The 13,228-nt window shown below is 44.5% G+C and overlaps 1 long non-coding RNA gene across 4 annotated transcripts in view; it reads right to left on the bottom strand.

Annotated features, from left to right (window-relative positions):
• LOC110569317 (uncharacterized) overlaps positions 1-13,228 on the bottom strand; it is a 324,713-nt gene that overhangs the window by 71,604 nt on the left and 239,881 nt on the right. The gene's annotated exons all lie outside the window — the stretch shown is intronic.

Genomic DNA, 13,228 nt, shown 5'->3' with positions numbered 1-13,228 from the left:
CCACACACACCACATACAATTCCATGCTCTTTCCAGACCAGATGATGCCTTCTACACAGATGGCCATGTGAATTTTGCCTCTTGGAGTGGGGTAATGTGGTACCCAACTCTTCCCTGACAACCAGGATTAAATCAATACTCTGTGCAGCTACTGTATACTCAGTACCTTTGGAAAATACCTCTTCCCTTTATCTTCTCCTTAGATTGGTCTAGAACCTACTGTCCTTGCCATAGATTTGTGGCTTTGGCCATATCCAAAGAAGGCTGAGTAGAAGCCTACATGTCGATCCCAGAGAGAAGCAGATCATCTGGTATGCTTCAAAGTCAGTAGGAGGTGGGAGGCAAGACAGTGGACCACACTGACAAAGGCTGGAGGGTGACGAACGGTAAATAAGACTGGGTTCCATAACTCCTAAAGGGAAGGGACTGCTTTGTTGGTCTTCCTGTTCCTAGTGTTAGGCTAACATCTGGCCACAGTGAACACTCAATAAATATTTGCAGAATGAAGGAGACACAGGAATCAGGTTATACGGTGGCTCTCCTTACATCTTCAGCACCAGAAAGACTTAGTATATGTCTCTTTAGGGGTCAATTCAACCCTCACCACCCCTAACAATTGCCCCCTAAGGCAGAAAGGCACCAAAAAAGAAGGATGCTGGGGAAAAGAGACCACGAATAAAGGATGATAAGCCAAGTCAAGTGACATGTTACTCCTCTCCACCTCGCACCAGGAACTCTGGGAAGCCATCATGTATTTCAGAAATTGTAAAACTGGTACCAGAAGGAAGGAAAGAGGGAGGAAGAGAAGGAGAGAGAGAAAAATGATCTGCTCCCAACTGCTCGCTAAGCTACAGAAGAACTCACAAATGTATAACCTTTCATTTGCAATGTGGTAGCATCCCTCCCGCCCTTTGAAAGGGAAATATAAAGTTATGAAGATGCAGAGAAATAACAACTAAATGCCAGTTCCCATCCATGGCAAGGAAGAATGTATGATCCAATTATGATCCAATTTGTGCTTGCACTGTGAAAGATAATCATTTGCCATCAAAGAGATGCCCTTCCCTTATTAAAGCCACTGAGACTCTTAGGGAGTGCTCAAGGGTTTGAAATTCTGTATTTGAATTTCACACATGCTCTTTACTGCTGGGACCAAAATTCAATCAACACTCGATAACGCTGACACCAACATTGAAGCCACAGGGGTCTTCACTCCTTTACAACAGACCTGCAGATTGTGTCTGGCTAATAAATTTGATAATTCGTTCTCTGGATTCATGTGTGTGTGTATGCACACATGTAACATATGCATCAGCCTATATCTTTTTTCAAATAGAGTTGAGGTAGAAGTAAAAGGACCCAGGCCAAGTTAGAGAAGGGAACAACTAACCTCATCTCTCACATGAGAGGCCTGAGAGGAGCCCAGCTGCCCAGTAGTGGAATCCATGTCTTCACTTTCATCTCAAAGCCAAACCAACATGAACAGGTTGCTTAGATACCAGGCTCCTCTTTCAACTCTGGGCCCGAGCCTTTGGTCCATGCCCAGACAGGGCTTGAGTTAGAAACTGGAACTCAGAAGCTATAGCTCTTTCCTTCACAAGTTCTTTGGCAGTACCTTAATTCTGATTTGTCTTTTCTGAGCCTGTTTCTTGCTCTAGGATTCAGGCCAATCCAGAGGAAGTCATTGGATTTCCTGACTTAGGACACTAAGCGCTCAATGAAAGCATATTAAATGATATTGATGCCATAGATGGACTGCAGTGGACTGGAACAGATGGGATATAGTTTAGAAAGATCCAACTGCCAACCAAAAGACTTTTCTTTTCCTCAAGCTTCCCACTGAAAGCATAGAGATTTCCACAGAGTATATGTGGAAATACAGCATACATAGCCTAACATATACTACAGCATACAACATAGTCTATAGCATATAGCATGTAGCATAGCACATACTATAGGGTACAACATAGTCTATATATAGCATATCGCATACACAGCCTAACGTATATTAGGTTGGTGCAAAAGTAATTGCAGTTTTTGCCACTGAATATAATGGCAAAATATAATATAGCATATGCTATATTATATATACTATATTGCTACAGACCATGCTATACAGTATAGTATATGCTATGCTATGTATGCCAAATGCTATAGGCCACGCTATATGCCATAGTAATGGCAAAAACCTCAATTACTTTTGCACCAACCTAATGCTATAGACTATAACATAGTCTATAGCATACAGCACATGTAGCATAGCATATGCTATAGCATATAGCATGGTCTGTAGCCAATATGGTTTTGCTGTGTACCCACCCAAATCTCATCATGAACCATAGTTTTCATAATCCTCGTGTGTTGCTGGAGGGACCTAGTGGGAAGTAATTCAATCCTGGGGGCAATTTTCCCCCATGTTGTTCTCATAATAGTGAGTTCTCACGAGAACTGATGGTTTCATAAGTGTCTGGCATTTCCCCTGCTGGCACTCCTTCTCTCTCCTGCCGCCCTGTGAAGAGGTGCCTTCCACCATGATTGTAAGCTTCCTGAGGTTTCCCCAGCCATGCAGAACTGTGAGTCAATTAAATCTCTTTCCTTTAAAAATTACCCAGTCCCAGAAAATTCTTTATATCAGCATAAGAAGGAACTAATACAATAGCATATAGGACATGTAGCATAGCACATACTATAGCATACAACTTAGTAACATAGTCTATAGCATGCATAGCCTAACATATACTATAGCATATAACATAGTCTATAACATACAGTGTATATAGCATAGGTCATACTACAGCAAATAGCATGGTCTATAGCATATAGTATACATAGTCTAACGTATACTATAGCATATAATATAGCCTGTAGTATACAGTATATATAGCATAGTACATGCTACACATATAAAGCATACTACATACTGTGGCATATAGCATGGTCTATAGTATATAGTGTATATGGCATATAGCATGGTCTATAGCATATAGAATTGTTATATAGCATAGCTCATACTATAGCATATAGCATAATGCATAACATATAGCATACATAGCATACTACGTACCATAGCATATAACATAGTCTACAGCATAGAGTGACATAGTTTATCTGTGTCTCCACCCAAATATCACCCTGAATTGTAATAATCTCCACATGTCAAGAGCGGGGCCAGATAGAGATATTGAATCCTGGGGGTAGTTTCCCCCATATTGTTCTCATGGTAGTGAATATGTCTCACAAGATCTAATGGTTTAATAAATGGGAGTTCCCCTGCACAAGCTCTCTTGCCTGCCTCCGTGTAAGATGTGACTTTCCTCATTTGCCTTCTGCCATGATTGTGAGACCTCCTCAGCCATGTGGAACTGTGAGTCCATTAAACCTCTTTCCTTTATAAATTACCCAGTTTCAGATATGTCTTTATTAGCAGCATTAGAACAGATTAATACATATGGCATATATAGCATAGCACATACTATAGCACATAAAGCATAGCATATACCATGTGTGTCTATAGCATATAGGATACATAGCATAAGAAATACTATAGCACATGCTATAGCATACAAAGCATAGCATATAGACCATAGAGTGGTCTATAGCATATAGGATACATAGCATAAGAAATACTAGAGCATATAGCATGGTCTATAGAATATAGCATATATAACATAGCATATAGTATAGCACATAGCATTGTCTATAGCATATAGGATACATAACATAAGATATACTGTAGTGTATAGCACGGTCTATAACATTTGGCATGCATAGCATAGTATATACTATAGCATATAACATAGCATATACCATATATACCATATTATAAGATATACTATAGCATATAGCATGCTCTACAGCATTTGGCATACACAGCATAGCATGCAGTATACCATATAGCATGGTCTATAGCAATATAGCATACATAGCATAGCATAAGATATACTATAGCATACAGCATGGTCTATAGCATTTGAAATACATAGCATAGCATGTACTATCACATACAGCATGCTCTATAGCAAACTATAGTCTATAGCCTACTTGGCTGAGGCTGAGTGTGGTAAATCTGCCTTAAAGTGAAATTTTTAGGCAGCATCACAGATAATAATAATACTAAATCATCTCACAGCCTAACGAGGTGCTGTTGTTATCTTCATTTCACCATGAGAAACTCTGGCCAGAGAGGTGAGGTAGCTTGCTGAAGATCATACATCTAAGAAGGAACAGAGAAGGAATTCAGAGCTGGCCCTCTGTGAATAAATTAGGCGCAGGCAGGCAGGTGGTCCGGTCCTCTGTGTGGAATATTATTTGTGTAGCACAACTTCCCAACCCCAGAGGACCCATAAGAGGCATGAATGCAACACAGCCTCTTGAATTACCAACAGTGGGATTTCCTCCCTGCGATTTCTCTTGCTTTGGTATCAAGCCCCAAGCTGTCCTTGTAGCTCTCTGTGAACAGGCGAGGGCAGGTCTGACTGTGTTGAACGGAAGGGAAGGCTGAAGCACAGAGAGGTGCAATACAGCGAGAAGTCAGAGGTCAGGCCCAGATTATACCTTGAGTCACCTGGCCCCATCCCCAGTCACTCCCAGCCCCAGGGCACAGCCCCGCCTCCTCCCCTCCCACCCATGTTGAGGCAAAGGCAGCCCAAGGCTTCAGGGATCAAGCCTTTTGGATAGAGTTCTTGACACCAGATGCTTCTGGAGTGGCCAGGCAGGGCAGGGAGGGTGACTCTTGTGGGGGAAGGAAGAACACTATTTCCAAAAATAAAGTAAGAAAAGACTGGAGGAGTAAGCAGTGTGCCCCAGAGACAAGAAGTGCCGGGTCCAGCGGGAGAGAGGGAGCTCAAAATACCACATCCGGAGAGGCCAAGGTTCCACTCAGGATCAAGTGCCCACTCCATCTTGAGTGCCAATTACCCACATTTTCCCACACAGCACCCAGATTCCCTCCTCCCAGCTTCATGACCTGGTGCCGAAGGCAATTGTTAAAAGGGGATTTCTATGCCTAGACCATTTGGTTTTTTTCTTCCTTCTCTCAACTCCCATCGAGGCTTCTTTCTGAAACTCTCTAAATAGGAAACTCTCTATTTCTCTAAATAGGAAAAAGTGAGATGCATAATTTACATCTCTTAATGTGTATAAATTCTAAACTATGGCACTCTCCCTCCACAGGGCCTTCTCCTAGCAAGCTGGTCCCTGATCAAAACCCTTGCTTGCCTCCCACCCTGAATATCTAACTGCACCTGCTACGTCCCAGACACTAGGCTCAAGCACTGACAGCAATACAAAGAAGTAGAAAACAAAGTCACTGCCCCAAAGGGAATTAGAGTCTAGGAAATTAAGAGTTCTTATTCTGCCTCTAAGAACTCAGATAGGCCAGTGATGTCCTGTGCCTCAGTTGACCCTCTGAGTCCTTTGGTAAACTGTGCCATCCTCTCTCATAAAGACCAGATGGCAGGAGCCTACCATTCTTGCAAGGGATGACGATAGTGGATATTGAGTACCTACTCAATGCCATGCACTGGGCAAGAGGTTTGACAAACATTCCTTAGGTCCCCAAGTCTACTCTTCAAGAGAGGTACTGTCATCTCCACTAAGAAGCCCTGCCTCCGGGAAGTCAAGCAAACTCTCCACAACCCCCCAGACAGTGAGGGCAGAGATGAGATTTAAATCACATGCCCCAGAACATGGAGAAATCACCCCTGAATAGAGTGAGTAGTTGAATCACACTAATAATAAGATAAACTGTCAAGACTAACTTCCATGGCATTTACTGAACACGTGCAAAAAAACACCATGTTTAGACTGATGGCATAAATGAGGACAACCTCTTTGGAAAGCAAATATAGCAATATCCATCAAACTTCTCAAGGCACAAATCCTACATGCCAGAAATTTCATGTGTGTGAATCTATCCCACTGTACAAAGATGCTCACGAAAGCACTGTTTGTAATAGAAAAAAAAAAATCTGGAATCAACCTAAGTATCTATCAACAGGTAATAGGTTAAACTGGTTCATCCATAAAATGAGATATTAACACTATGCATTCATTTAAAAGAATGTGATATGCCTGCTGATCCTACCATGAATGCATGTCTATGAAATGTTCTTTAATGAAAAAGCAAGTTTCAGTATTATTTGTATGGTATGATCCTGCTTACACTTAAAAGCATTTTATATATAACACACACACATACATATACAACACATCACACTTAAAATGCCTAAAACAGGGGTCCCCAACCCCCAGGCCATGGACCAGTATTAATCCAGGGCCTGTTAGGAACTGGGCCGCACAGCAGGACGTGAGCGGCAGGCAAGTGCGTGAAGCTTCCTCTATGTTTACAGCCGCTCCCCATCGCTCAAATTACTGCCTCAGCTCCGCCTCCTGTCAGATCAGCGGTGGCATTAGATTCTCACAGAAGCGCAAACCCTATTGTGAACTGCACATGTGAGGGATCCAGGTTGCAGGCTCCTTATGAGAATCTAATGCCTGATGATCTGTCACTGTCTCCCGTCACCCCCAGATGGGATTGTCTAGTTGTAGGAAAACAAGGTCAAGGCTCCCAGTGATTCTACATTACGGTGAGTTGTATGATTAATTTATTATCTGTTATAATGTGATAATAATAGAAATAAAGTGCACAATAAATGTAATGCGCTTGAATCATCCCCAAACCATCCTCCCACCCTGGGTCCGTGGAAAAATTGTCTTCCACAAAACCAGTCTCTGGTGCCAAAAAGGTTGGGGACCACTGGCCTAGAAGTCACACCAAACTGCTAACAATAGCTGCTGCTAAAGAGCAGGTAGCGACATTTTCAGAATTCTTTGGATTGCTTTTACAGACCTTACATTACTTTTAAAGCTTTTAACAATACTTATAGCAAGCTACCATTTTCTACCTGTTGTAAATAACTGCTTCAATATAAGCCGTCCTCCCCAAAAGTTTCAACATAGATCATCCTCAATGAACCTACAGCCCCAGGCTTTGAGTTCCTCTGCAGGGCCTTGAGGTAATACAAGACTGCTTGAGCCACTGACACTTCACTCTTGTCTGATCTTTTCCTCAGGAGCTAGGAACCTGAAGGACGATAGAGAGAACATGGTGGGCTCCGACACCAGCAGACGTAGATCCAAATCTGTCTTCAGGGCACTGAGTGGGTCAGGCATTCTCTGAAGCCCAAGCTTCTTCATTTCTAAAATGGGGGCCGTGCTAGAACCTACCACATAGGACTTCTGGGAGGGTACATTACAATGAGGAACACTAAAGCACTTTTTAAAGACCAGGTTGGAAATGGACAAAAGCAATTAGTCATGTTTGATTGACGCCTCTCATTGGAGAGGCTGAGTCATCAAAGGAAGCTGTTCCCATCCTTACCCTGACACCACGATCTCCCTGTCTGCATTAACAAGGCAATGTGAAGGAAACTGCCAAGTGTTCACAAACTCCCCAGAGAACATCGCCCACCCCTCAGCAGCTGGAGGTCTGAGATTGTGAGGCCATGGAAAATGACCTCAGTGCAAAGTGCCCTCCAAAAACGAGTTTTGTGCATCAGTTTCCAAGTCCCCAAGTAATACCGGTTCACTGGCCTATTGGTTAAAATCACCAGTGGCGTATCTGATGACTGCCTGGAGACTCAAGGTGCTAAAACAGCAGGGAGTCAACCCAGGAATCTTCCAACAATGAGCCTTGCATGATCCCTAAACTCAGCCCTTCACTCATCCCCTCCCCTTTCCCCTCTTCTCCCTCGATTTCCTACCACTACCTCCCTCCCTACACCCACGGTGAATTAACCCTCCCTACATCGGCAGAAATTCACTCCCTTAAAAACAGCCTTGGGCTGGAGAAAATATCATTAACTTAATAGACTGGTATCATTACATTAAATAATGATGATCATAATCAGAATATAGACTTCAGAAAAAGAAAACTGAGTTGGAATTCTAACTCCACCACTTATTAGGGAAGTCATCGTAGATAACTAAACCTTAGTTGCCTCAGTAAATTGGGGTTGATGATAAAACAACTCACACCGTTGTGGGAAGATGAGTGGAGGAAGCTGCTGCTATACAAAGGTTAGTTGGAAATGTACATGGGGATTATTAAACTGCCCGATACCAAGGGTTTCCACTAATAGATAAGGTGACCCTTTCGACAAGCCCAGGAGGTGTCAAATGAGGAGACAAGAGCCTCCAGGAGACTAAGCCATTTCCCCAAAGTCATTCAACTGCTTCAGGGGACTTGAAGTGAGGTTTTCTGATGCTGAGCCCAGCATTCTCCCCATCATGTGGGCGGGGCCGGAGGGGCAGGCAAGGTTGAGTGAGAGTGCGTGGGTCTTTTAGACTCACCACCGGCCCAATTACTACCCTTGGGAGAAAGTAAGAGGGTGTAAGCCCCAGACGTATCTGAGGCTGGAGGGCCAGGCTGAGTCACAGAAGCATGACAAGATGAGGAGCAGCAAAGGGGCTTCCAAGAGCTTGCTCAGGGGACAGTCCAATGCCAGCCCCACCAACAGGCCTCGGTCACCAGCAAGGGGGCACCGAAAATTCCCACAGCCTTCTGAGCTCTCGAGCAATGATTCCACCAGTCTACAAATACTTGTTGCGTGCCTACTCTGGAAAAGGCACAAGATCGCGCCTCAGAGGAGCCGGAAAAATGAGCCTGCTGAGCTCTCACCATCTTCAGCGTGCTACTGCGCCTCCTCCTAGGAATGTGTTTTCTCTGCAAGGAATCTGTAATCCCTCTTGTTGGGGAGAAAAAAACGCAAATGCATAAAAATGTAATTAAACCTGCAGTAGGAGGGGCTAAGATCCCAGTGGAGTGTCAGGGATATGAGCTTTAGGCACCCAGAGAGAGAAGGAAAAGAGAGAATTCCAAATGGCTGGCAGAGCCAGGGAAGGGAATAGCCCTTCCTTCCGTGGGGTTTTGAGCACAAAAAAAAAAAAAAAAAAAAGTTCTCCCCTGTCTGCCAGCTATGACAGAGCGGAGTTAAAGCAGGATTTCACAGTCGGGGTTGTGCCTCAATTAGGAGCATCATTATCTGAATATTTCATTACATAATAGAAAACATCAGATCGCAGCGCATGCAGCAAAGGTAAGTCAACACAAAAACACACAAGAAGAAAACGCATGCATGCGCAGACATATGTGTGTGGGGGCTGGGCCACAGCGGAAAATACATTTCTTGCTGTGGGTTATGGTCCAAGTTTGAAATACACTGAACTAGAACGGAGAGGGAAATAACCCTGGAGAACAGGTACTTTAAGAAGAAAAGGCGTGAGCAAAGGTGAAGGCTAACGAGGAGAGAGAGCATGAAAACGACTCCTGGTCTCTAGCCACCCCCGCTGGAGTCCTGCCCACCTCCCTGGCCGGAGTGTCCCCTACCCTCTCTGCACCCCAGCCTGAATCCTTCCCTTCCTGCAAACTGGCAGTGATTATCCCATGGCCTTGGCTTCTCAGACCTCCCACGTCTCCTAGCACCCCACACCAGGCATATCATTCTTAAGTGTTTCACGTGCAAGGCCAAAGAACCCTGGGCCTGGAGTAGCTGTGTGACTTTGGGGAAATCACCGAGCCTCTCTGAACCTCCTAATCCGGCAGTGATGAATGATAACTGAATCGATCTTGTCTCTTTTATAATACCGTCAACATCTCTCGAGGGAGAATCGTATCTTCCTTAATTTTGTAAACCACTGCCCATTGGTGTTATGAATAGTGCTAGACACATCATAGACACTGATATTATTACTTAACTTAGAAACCATGCTGGGTAAAAGAAAGAATAAATTAATTAACAAACACTAACACCATCACCTTCCATACTGGCATGATAGCAACAGCTGACACACACACAGCACAGCAGAGGCGGTTTATAAGCATGCACGTTATATAGCTACACCACACCCCCGACACACACTCAGAAACAAACCATTCTCTACTTGTCACCATCTTGAAATTCTCAATAATCTCTGAGCAAGAGACTCACATTTTCACTTTGCACTAAGCTTTCCAAATGCTGTAGTCTGCCGTAACCGTATCTACAAAGACACACTAGCAAATACATTTTTGGAATGTGTTGACTTCTTTAAAATTCTCCCTTCCAGGAGTTGGAACAGGTGGTGTTGACCTGTAAAGCATGCATATAAAATTTCTCATCTGGTCAAGGGCAAGACTCCCATGTCAAGCAGCTGATCTCCCCTGCAAGGGAGTTGCCAGACACTGGTTTGCGATAACAGGGCTTTGGTCTAAACATAAAATTCAGTTGTGGGCAGCAAGTACTAAGCCCTTCTAATGGTCCTCACAGCGCCTCCTAGACCCAGAGGAAAGCCAGCCTTTGAGATAAAAGCTTAACCATCCTGCCCACTAAAAAGAATCTAGGAGGAAAGACGAAGGTTGTCCAGATCACTCCTGTTTCTTCCTACAAATGCTGTCAAAGCAACACTAGATGAGCAAAAGCTAAAACACAAAGCTCGGGAGTGTTTAAAAAAAGAAAAGGCTGATTCTTGGTCCAGTCCTTTGCCCTCCAGAAAAGCCACGATCAGATGGCTAAGTAATACTGTTCAGCAGAGATAAGGACTCTGAGAGCTCAAATAAAAGGCAGATCACTGCAGGAAAGGTGTGGACCGGAGGTGGAACTTTAGCTGTGCATGGGGGCATGTGTAAGCCATGTTTCAGGGAAGGAAGCAGCATCAGCAATGGCTCCCAGGTGACCCCCGAACCTTGTCTGCAGGGAACACCCAGGACAGTGACTGCTGGAGTAGACAGAGGTGCTATGTGGGGAGTAGCAAGAAATACGAACAGATTCCTCCAGGGATGCTTCTCATGACAGCCAAGGTGGCTGGACTTGATCGTATGGGTAAGGAGAAAACAGATAGACCCCCCAAGCCTGGTTCCACCTAGGGAGAGAAAGCCCAAAGAATCCTACTGTAAGGCTGAACTCCCAGCAGAAAGGATACCCGCTCCAGGAAGCAGTTCCTGCTCACCACATGCAAGGAGTCTGGTCCAGACTCACTGCCTGAAGCCACACAAGGAGGAGGGAGGCTAGGAGCAGAGACGCCCAGGTGTGTCTGTGAGAGACCCTTGCTCCAACCACCCTGGGCCTCTGCCCCTTCTGTCTGGCTTTCCAGATTCCAGCTGTCCTGCCTGGGAGGCTCTGACAGCTGTGGCCAGATTAGTCACATCTGCCTTAGCATCGCATTGGTTTCTGTCCACGTGTGTATGGTACATTGCAATTTGCAAAGTGCTTGTCACAAAGATTGTCTCATTTAATGCTCAAGAGCCCTGGGAGGCTGGCTGGGGAAATGAGTCAGGAATCCAGGGCTGCAGGCATCTGATTCTAAACCAATGCACCTTTCTCAAGGCCTTTCCTATAGTGATTTCCCCTTTGTTTGGGCTTGTAGAGCCCTTATCCTCACTAGAGTGTTATTTGGCCGTCTAGGCATGGCTTTTGTAGAGGGCAAAAGCCTAGACCAAGACTCGGCATTTTTTTTTTGACACAAAAATCACAAAGAGAATCCAGGTTACTTAACTTCTGTGTGCCTGTGTCCTTATCTGTAAAAACCCGGGTCACTGTGATTAGAGTACTGCTCACACTCATCAGGTTATTTCTCCATGTGAATCCCCACCACCTGTGATCTTGACGGTGACGGGTCTTTGCCTACCCGGCACCTACCACAGGACTCAGCGTGGTTGGCCTACACATAGGCTGAGTGATGGACTTACACCTGACATCCTTGCTCAAGGGTGCAGATGGAATCAATCGCTGTCAGATGAATTTAAAAAGAAGGAAGGGAGGGAAGAAGGAAAGGAGGGAGGGGAGGGAAGGAGAGAGGGGAGGGAAGGAGAGAGGGAGGGAAGGAGAGAAGGAGGGAAGGGAAGGGAAAAGGGAAGAAAGGAAGAGAGGGAGGGAAGGAGGGAGGGAGGGGGAAAAGGAAGGAAGAGAGGAAGGGAGGGAAAAAGGAAGGAAGGAAGGAAAAGCAGGAGAGGGAGGGAGGGAGCAGGCTCCATTTTCTCCTTCGTTCCCTCTTTGCACCATCCCAGGAGGACACAGTCCTTCCAACTTTCATGTACACTATGACGGTTATAATAGCAGCTTTACATGCTTCAAGGGACTGCGATGCAGAGGACACGGGAACAGCTGGTGTGATCAAGTACTGTCTTGAGCAAAGCGCTGTGTGCAAGCAAAACACTCAAGACAGCACCATTAGCACATGATGGTACCATTGCTGGGCCATGGTCCACAAAACCTTAACAAGAACTGCAAGGGTGACGGCTGTGTGCAGAGAGGGTGACTCCCCAGAGGGAGGGCCAAGGACACTCTTCTGACTTACAGAGCTATGAAGCCCTAAGACCCACACACACACACACACACACACACACACACACACGACACTAACATTCTCCCTTTCCACCACCCCCAGGTCCCCCAACTGCAGGTTTGAAAAGAAAAGTAGTGACAAAGTTCCAGCTTAAGTTTCTTTAATTAAGCACTCACACAAAGAGAACCACTCTGGGTTTTGTCTGTTGTATTTTTGTTCCCTGGTCTGTTTGTACTTATTCAGAAACTACATAATTTTTTAAAAATATATTAAGTAAATATGCACATCAGCCTGTCAAGTTACCTGGGCTCACCTTCACTTGGGAACCACAGTGACAGCCCCTTTATTTCTCTTACTTGTTTTTAAGCATGAAATATGTCGCACCTGGAAGTAATTAGCATAATTTTTACTAATTTATAGCTAATTACACAATTACTTTTCTATGAAATGTTCTGGAACGACACTTGAAGTAGGTTTCACAAAATCTAGTGGCAAGAAATTGCTTGAAAACATTTTGTTAGCTTCAAACATTTAGGAGGAGGGAGGGGAACTCCCAATAAAGGAATTCTTTCCTATTTCAGAGTGTTCAAATATGACAGGGATATAATTTCTCCAGTAATTTACAAAACAGAATGTCTAGATGTCTCTGCTAAGCCAACCTAATCAGAGGCTGCTCTAGGGAAGGACTCCAAAAAGAGGCATTGTCAAGAGCACCCAACACAGAAGCTAAAAGGCACTATTTTTTTTTTTTTTTTTACAGCAATTGGTTTCCCAGGAGAACTAACATTTGGCAATGGCTGTCCCTCCAGGAGTAAACCAACCTCTTGACAGAACGTGACTCCTGGCAGGTGTCTTGCTCAGCTCCTGAGAGCAGGTGAGCAGGTAAGCTCAGAAGATCTGTCATGGA

This window comes from Aotus nancymaae, unplaced genomic scaffold (genome assembly GCF_030222135.1).
Source record: "Aotus nancymaae isolate 86718 unplaced genomic scaffold, 86718_ANA_hifiasm-v0.15.2.pri h1tg000079l, whole genome shotgun sequence".
NCBI lineage: Eukaryota > Metazoa > Chordata > Mammalia > Primates > Aotidae > Aotus > Aotus nancymaae.
This window is presented reverse-complemented; position numbering and strand designations above follow the sequence as displayed.